The sequence below is a fragment of the Prosopis cineraria genome, unplaced genomic scaffold, assembly GCF_029017545.1.
Source record: "Prosopis cineraria cultivar Desert tree isolate PC_DT_omini unplaced genomic scaffold, ASM2901754v1 PC1, whole genome shotgun sequence".
Classification (NCBI taxonomy): Eukaryota; Viridiplantae; Streptophyta; class Magnoliopsida; order Fabales; family Fabaceae; genus Prosopis; species Prosopis cineraria.
The window spans coordinates 26,308,815-26,317,908 of record NW_026555332.1 but is presented as its reverse complement, the minus strand read 5'-3'; the positions used below and the strand labels follow the sequence as shown (position 1 = coordinate 26,317,908).

The 9,094-nt window shown below is 34.1% G+C and overlaps 1 pseudogene; it reads right to left on the bottom strand.

Annotated features, from left to right (window-relative positions):
- Nucleotides 1-727: 727 nt before the first annotated feature.
- LOC129319357 (receptor-like protein kinase FERONIA) lies at nt 728-3,548 on the bottom strand (annotated as a pseudogene).
- Nucleotides 3,549-9,094: the final 5,546 nt, after the last annotated feature.

Here is a 9,094-nt window from a genome sequence, read left to right as displayed (position 1 = left end):
TGTGGAAGTTAACATATGTTATGAGCAAAAATTTAAAGGGAGAAGTGGAAAACTCATTTCCAAAAAAATAGTCTATTAGATGGAATAATAGTCCTTTAAATTTATAAATCACACTTCATTTGTGAGGTTTTCTAACGTGAAACTCATGACATATATTACCACCACCACATTCGAGTGCTGACATCATCTACAGATTTATTCCACGGAACTTATAAGTTCAAGGACTTCCTGCGCAAGAATCTTGTTTGGGGAAGAAATTGAAAACATTATTATGACGAAGAGCCCTGATTATGAATGAGTAAATTGAAGCCATGCTAATTAATCTATTTACTATGTGGAGATTTCCAGCCACTGTCCACTGGCATGTGGTTTTCCATAATTTTATTTCCCCAATTGGAGATGGGGTATTTCCCCAATTGGAGATGGGGTTATAGACCGTGAAAATATTTCCCAGATGATTGACCCACGATTTTCAAATTTTAAATTATTAAGTTGGAGCTATAAGTTATACTCTAAGATTTAAATATAGGAAGTGTTCATATATCATCATCTTGTATCATGCGTATTTTATTTCATTTATTGCAACAATTAATTATTTTAATTTTCAACTTGCATATCTATAGCATTGACAAATCGCAATTTTTTGTTTAATTTGTTTTCCTCTAACACACACACACACACACACACACACACACACACACACAGGCAGATAGAAAAGAAGTTCCAATAGGCGTCACAGCAACAGTCATATATACAATCATACAACGTCGTTAACTAAGGAAATGAACAAAAAATTTATCACAGAGCAATAATAACCTATGTTCTTTTTTTGTTTTTTTTTTTGGGACTTCTCTTTATCATCGAACAGTTGGATGACCCAACTCGGAGAAGAGCGACCCAGAAACTAAAGACTGGTCTTCACTGCTTGAAGCAGTCAACCTGCTGCCTTTTGATTCATCACTGCTCGTGAACCCTGCTTTACTTTCTTCCACATTTGTCGCTTTTCTCAGCAGAGCTCTTTCCTCGCTCTTTCCTTCAATCTCCGCCACATCGAGCCCCACTAATTCCTCTGTCCCTTCCTGAAGCTGCAACGCAAACTCTAGGCCCCACACAACGTCGTTCATCGAAGGCCGTTCATTCCCATCATCCACTAAACATTGTAATGCCATGTCGCTTTAGCACTCTGGTGTGATACTTTCTATCAGGAAAGGGTCAACAGTTTGATGAATCACACCCTCGCGATGGCATTTTCGGACCCACTCCACTAAACTTATTTCTGCTTCTCCACGTTACGTCGCAAAGGAGGCCTCCCACACAATACTTCCAGCAATACAACTCCAAAGGAGTAAACGTCAGACTTCTGAGTTAACCTTTGACGCTTATAGTATTCTGGATCCAAGTAACCAATGCTTCCTTTCACCACTGCTTATGTGAGACTTGGACATCCCGATGGGTCCTATCTTGGATAATCCAAAATCTGAAACTTTAGCCACCCATTTCTCATCTATCAAGATATTTGTGGATTTCACATCACGGTGAATGATATTGTGGTTCGCACCAGTATGAAGATAATGGAGTCCACGCGCGGCACCAAGGCACATCCCCAACCTTTGCCTCCAGGAAAGTGGAGGATTATCAGAATCATAAATATGGTCTCGGAGGGTGCCACGAGCCATGAACTCGTAGACGAGGATCATCTCGTTGCCGTCATTGCAGTAACCAATAAGAGACACTAAATGATTGTGACGAAGTTGAGAGAGCATTTCAATCTCAGTTTGAAACTCATGGAGCCCTTGTTGGGAACCTTGCTTGAGCCGCGTGATCGCCACAGGTACCGTACCATCTTCAATGTAGCCTTTATAGACATTACCAAATCCTCCAACGCCTACAATAAAAATATCATTAAAATTACTTGTGGCTGCTTTAATCTCATCTATTGAAAAGCAGCGACACAAATTGGACGGCAATGATGAACCATGGGATTTGTTCTTTTTCGATGAGTCTCCTGATTTTTGTCCCCACCATGAACTTCCTTCATTGTCTGGAGCTCTCATCAGTTGCCGGAAAATCAGCAAAACAATAAGAGACACCACAATGAAGCCTGATGATGCCCCAACGATAATGGAAATTAGCTTTGCTTTCTTTCCATTCCTAGATGACTTGGAGGATGGCGTGGATGAAATTGGGGGAGATGGAAGAAAATCGAGATTAGGACCGGCGAGATTGTCATTGTAGTCACTTATTTTCAAAACTTCGATCCCATTCAATAAAACATCTCTGTAAGTGCTTCTTGCATATGGGTGTGGTTGCAACTTAATCGTAAGATTCATTTTCTTCAAGTTTCCTTTGCCTTGCGTGGACACCGCATAGTCCCTGTGGACAGGAACCAAAATCTGCTTACCACTCCATATCATCACATCCGCTACAGCTTCCACCAAAACATCATCTATGAAAAGTTGAAAAACTCTATCTCCAACATTTTGAATGTGTTCATCAAACTCACAAAAATGTAATCTCACCATGTAAGTAAACTCTGAGTGCACTTGAAACTCCCAAGTCACATTAAATTTGGATTTTTCTTTCATCCCATAGTTTCGGGCAGTCTTGTATACTTTATCTGGTGCGGTATAGTTTGGATCTTTGTAGTTCAGCTTTAATCCCAAGTCTGCTGATATACTCTGCGGGCGCTCCCCGCTGTCCAAGTAGGCAATATCTTGTTCCCAATTACGAAACATACCAGTATCTTCATCGGGAGCGATCTGCCTCCCACCAACATTGATTCTGTACACAGTCTCGAGAGCACTGTTGTTGACACGAAACTGGATGGTTCCGCCATCTTGTAGCATAGCCTGTAGGTCGTCAGGTTTTGTGTAATAAAGATAGGAGGGCATAGAGACGACCTCGATTCCATTGACGAAAGCATAGGCGTTTTGATGAGATCGGCTGGGTGTGAAGGTTATGTTTAGCCTCTGACATGGGTCAACGTTGACGCAGTACTCTCGTACGATGAATTCTCCCGAAGCTCCAGCGTCGGCGTTAAGTGAAGCGTTGAAGTCCTTAAGAAGGGTGTGAGGCCCTGCTTTGACGGAGAAGAAGGCATCGGGGCGAAGGAAGTGGGGATCATAGAAAGATGTGTAAAAGTAGAGACGAATAAACTTTTGGCCGTCGGTCACCGGAAATAAGTAGGAGAATTCGGAGCCAGAGAGGCGAGCAGTGCCGTAGGGTATTTTTTGGCTGACTTGTGCATCGACGGCTTTGACGTACTGGGTGGCTTTGTCGGGATCTATGAGAGAGAATTCAGTGGAGCCGATATCTCCCGTCCAGTTCCGGTTATCAATAGACGAAATATTGCCGAAATAACCACAGTTGACAGCGAAATGCTCAACTGGTCTGTATGAAGAGACCGGGACGGTGATGAAAAGGAGTTGGAAGAAGAGGAATAACAGGAAGGTCTGTGTCTCTCTCATCACTGTGATCTCCCCCTCACTCTGTCTCTCTCTTCTTTTCGTCGTGGTGGTGGGATTTAAAGAGTTAAAGCTTGAAGAAACGCTTTGAACAAACTCGATGAAATAGATGGGTTTTCCAGGAAAGTTTCATTAGACCAAGTAATAATTTACACCGCTTGACTTTTTCAGCCGTCTTACGTCACTCTCCCTTTCCCCACCAAACTCACTTTTCTCGTCACTTCGTTCCGCCAACAACCTCACAGATCTGGCCAAAAGAGATACAAGTAAAAAAAAAAAAAAAAAAGTTATTCTTTTGTCTTGGGGAGAACTTTTTTCTTTATTCACTTGGCCACCTCACTTTACTGTTGCTCTTTACTACTCCACCGAAGCAATGTAGCATTCTGTTTCCGTAGAATTCTGGAGTACTCCCTTAGCTGCTATTTATAAATTATTTTTATTAATTTTATCACTATTAATATAATAAAAATATAAAAAAAATTTAATAAAATTATAAATATAATCTTAAAAAAATAAATAAATTATATAATATTACTTTTTTTATTTTTTTCTCTTACTTTTTAAAAATAATTTAAACATTTTATTTAAAATAAAATATTATTATCAATTTAATTATTTATAAAATAAATCACTTTACCTTTTCAAGAAGTGATCAATGAAGTGGGGAGTATTGTTTTTCTCACCGCCACATATTAACTTCAGCAATTAATTGAGCAATATCCGTATTTTTTCAGTCGGAGTAGCAATATCCATATGATTTTAAAAATATAAATGTAAGACATATTTTAAAAATATCCGTGTGCACATGAATCGTCAAAGAATATATACACACACATACACTATACACAAAGCAAGAAAAATACGTATATTCAATTAAAAAACCTAAGACATTTTTAATATTTTAAAGTATAATTAATATGTTTTTTTCAATGTCTTTAATAAATAAATTATTTTATGTTTATTTTTAAATTATAAAAAAATAAGTCAGTTCAAAAACATTTAACTAATTTATTGGGATAAGGTTCAATTTAAATAAAATTCAATTTAAAATGTTTTACAATTTTTAATAGAGTAATTATTTTCCTTTTATATTACTATCTGTACTAATATTCAATTTCATGCTCACGTGCACGTTTCCACAGTGCGTGATGTTTCATTGCTGGCTGCAGTGTGGAGATTGATTAGTGTACCCGCGACATGCATTGGTTATGGATCGCATTAAGTGAAAGTTAAGTATAATGGGCATATTTGACAAAACAGTTTTCTGTTTTTTAAAGTAAAAAATTTAAAAATTATGTTCAGTAACATATTGTCAAAAAATGTAATGTAGAATAATAAAATAAAATATTTTTTTAAAAAAATGAAAAACAGAAATATCTTTTAAATATGTTGGGATTATTATTTTGAAGAATAAGAGAAAATGAGAAAAATATATATCTTCATTATTTTTTTGTTCTCAAGACATAATCTATAAAATACTCCCTTTATTAAAAAATGTAAGGCATTTTTTAAGAAGTGATATGTTAAAAATGTAAGGCATTTTTAATCTTTTGAGGTGTAATCATTGCTTTTTTTTTTTTCAAAAGTATCCCTATTATTAATGACGTTATATTTATTGCAGGGTGTTTAATAAGGTTAAATATGAAAAGATAAGGTTAATTTAAAAGTAAATAACTATTTTACTAGGGGGTGAGATTCGGTTAAAAATGCCTTACATTTTTTAACAGAGGGAGTACTAATTTTCAAACTAATAAAACAAAAACAATTTCAAACATGCCCAATACTTCTTCTCTTCTACTCCCTCTGTTTTCATATATAAAAAAGTTTTTTCTCTTAAATATAAAATATTGTTAATATTTTTTTAAATAAATAGATTATTATACCCTTATTATTTTAAAAAGAGAAAAAGATAAGTACTCATTAACTTACTTTAAAAAAAGAGATTATTTTTTATTTATAATAATTAAGGGTAAAATTGAAATATTGATGTGCTTTTAATTAGATAAATAATTTTTATTGGTTGGCATGATTTAGTTAAAAATATCTTACATGTAGGGATGAAGGGAGTAAATTATAAGACATTTTTTTTGAAGATATTTAGCATTCCAAATATAAAACATTTTGAGAAGAATAAAATTTTATTAAATAGGTTTATTTCAATATTATCTTTCCTCTCTTTACCTATCATTCTCTTTACATTAAATGAAAGGTATTTTTAAAAGTTTGTATTTAACAAAAAAAATTATTAAATATATTTAGTAAGTTTTTTTTTATGTAAAATTTTGTTTAAAAATATTTTATAATTTAGAACATTGAGAGTACTATCATCTTATTTGTGGTCTAATAAGCACATACAGAAACCCTACACTCCTCCTATCCATGCTTGCAAAAGTAATTATGAGATTGACAAGAACTTGAAGTAAGACACATACAAGCAATTAACGAAGCACCTTGTAGAAGGTCAGTCACACATACAGAGAAGGAACCCATGAATGTGCTCGGATTGGCTTGCTAATTAGAGTTTTTCCCTGGTAATTTTTTGTCCAACTATTATATAAAGCGTGATCCTTTAGATTAGAGGAAAAAGCAAAACCAACATTTAGATTAGAGGGGGAAGGGGATTATTTTTCAACTAATACGTGTGTATAAAGATACTGGGTTTTAAATATTTATTTTAATAATTTTAAAAATAATTTACAACATAAAAATACTATTAAATGATTATTATTAAATGATAATTATGCATAGAAGTAAACATTGAAGATGTGCTGTATGTCAAAGGTTTCTTTCACAATCTTATCAGTGTAAGTCAGAGCTGTGACAAAGGAAATAAAGTCATCTTTGACTCAAAATAATGCATTGTCCAATGGAAAGCTGGTGGGAAGATAATTCTTCATTTTGACAGAGACGGTAATTGTTATATTGTTGATTTAGATTGTGAACCTTTTTTATAAAAATGTTTTCTGAGTAAATGTAAGGAAAGTTATTTGTAGCACAAACATTTGGCTCATGTGAATAAAAGAAAAATTGAAAAATTCTTGCAAAATAATTTGGTCATTGGTTTACCACCCTTAAGTTTTGATAAAGAGAAAGTATGCCAAGTTTGTCAATTTGAAAAACAAACTAAAATATCTTTTAAGTCAAAAGATTTTATATCTTCTAAAAAACCTCTTCAGCTCTTGCATATGGATTTGGTGGGTCTTGCGAGAGTAAAAAGTTTTTGTGAAAATCTCTATACTTTAGTTACTGTTGATGATTATTCAAGATTTATCTAGACTTCTTTTCTTAAGTCTAAAGATGAAACCTTTTATACCATTAGTATATTCACTATTAGAAAAATGCAAATTAGTGAGGGATTGTCTATTCCTTTTTAAAATACCAAATTAGTGAGGAAATTAGCGAGAGATGTTGATTTTATAGCTTGACTTAAAATTAGCAAGGAAAATAGCGAGGGACTATCAATTTCTCTCTAAAATAAGAGAATTAGTGAGGAAAATAGTAAGGGACTGCCAATCCCTCTCTAAAATAAAATAATTAGCGAGGAATTTTATCCCTAGCTAATTACTATAAAAAAATTAACTTTTGACAATGACTTTTAATTATACACTTACTTATTTTCATTTAAAATAAAAATTATAATAAAATTATCTAGTATTTTCTTTGTTTTAAGTTGATTTTCATTAATAAAATAATATTTTATTAAAAATATAATATAAGAATAATTTAAATAAAATATAAATATTTTTAACATATTAATAATTAAAAATAAAATTTAATATGTATATATGCATGTATTTTTATAATATATTATTTGATATGTTTATGAAGTTAAATAATATATGTTTAATTTTTCATATAATGAATGTAGGTGTTTTTCAGTTCAACTGGCAAAGAAGAAGAGCATAAGGCTTGAATGATATGAGATCAAGGATTCAAGTCTTAGCTTTGACATAAACATAAGGAATATATGACATGGTAAGGAGCAAGTGACATGGTGCAAGGTGGACAATGACATGTCATGAGTTGTCGTGTATGTGGTGGGTGATGGGGCACGAGATGGTAGGTGACATGGCGGTTGCTAAGGCATGAGGTTATTGGTGACATGTCACAAGTTGATGCACACATGGAAGGTGATGTGGCCTCATTATTTTTAAATATAGGCATATTTAGCGAGGGATTAGTGAGGGACTAATCCCTCGTTAAAGTTATCGAATTTTGAATAGTATTAGCGAGGGATTCAATCCTTAGTTAATTTTAGCGAGGGACTGAATCCCTTGTTAATTAGTGAGGGAAATATAATTTCTCGCTAAATTTAGTGAACCCTTTTTTAGCTACGAATTTAGCGAGGGACAAAATCCATCACTAAATGCAATTTAGCTAGGGAAAATGGCATTTAGTAAGGGATTTATCCCTCGCTAAATTTCATCTTTCTAGTAGTGATTTGCCAAGAAGGTCTAAAATGAGAAAGGTATTTTTGTAGTGTCCATCAGGTTTGATCCTGGAGGAAAATTCAAAAATGGTGACTTCATGGACTTTTGTGATGATAATGGAATCAGTCACAACTTCTCTGCACTGAGAACTCCTCAATAAAATGGAGTGGTGGAAAGGAAGAATAAAGTACTTAATGAAATGGCTAGAGCTATGCTTAGTGACAATGGTGTGTCACAGATATTCTGGGCTGATACCATGAGTACTGCCTGCTACATCATCAACAGAGCTTACATAAGGCCTAAACTCAACAAGACGCCATATGAACTCTACAAGGGAAGAAAGCCAAACATATCTCATCTCCAAATGTTTGGTAGCAACGTGTTCTTCATAACAACAATAAGGAAAATATATGAAAATTTGATCCCAAATTAGACATGGGAATTTTTCTTGGATACTCCAATCGGAGTAAAGCCTATCATGTATTCAACATTAGATCCAAGACCATGGAAGAGTCAATAGATGTTGTATTTGATGAATTTTCCATGGAAAAGAATAAAATCTATGATGTTGATGATGTTACTGAGAAAATGAACAATCTTCAATTTAAGAAAAGCAACTCCACAAAAAGTATAGAAGAGAAATTTGAGACTCTGACTGAAGATAATGAAGTTAAGGAAATCCATCAACCAACTATGTGGAGAAATAACAAAGATCATCCTCTGGATCAAGTCATTGGAGATGTCAATAAAACTGTTCGTACCAGAAGTAAACTTAAAAAAATAGCTGGCCATTCAGCTTTCCTTTTGGAAATTGGGACAAAAACAGTTGAAGAAGCCTTATTTGAAAGAGCCACAAGCTCTATTCTTCTTTATGCCATGTATCATGGCGTGGCACATAATGCACAGCGATGCATATGACAGTAAAACTCTGCTGTCATATGGCAGTTCAAAAGTTAAAATTTTACCGTGTGCCATTTCCACATCTAACGTTCGATTGGAGTGATTCAAGTGTGCACATGAAGCTTATAACGTATTCTATCTAATGAGAAAAGTTTGGACTCGATCTAACGTTCTGATCTAAAATTGGCCACTCAGGTGCAAAAAGCTACTTTTTCTTTCAAAACTTGCACCTTAAGTGCTCAATTCTCATTCCTTGTCCCATTAGACCATTGCGGGCCTTGAACCAAGTACAAAAGGACT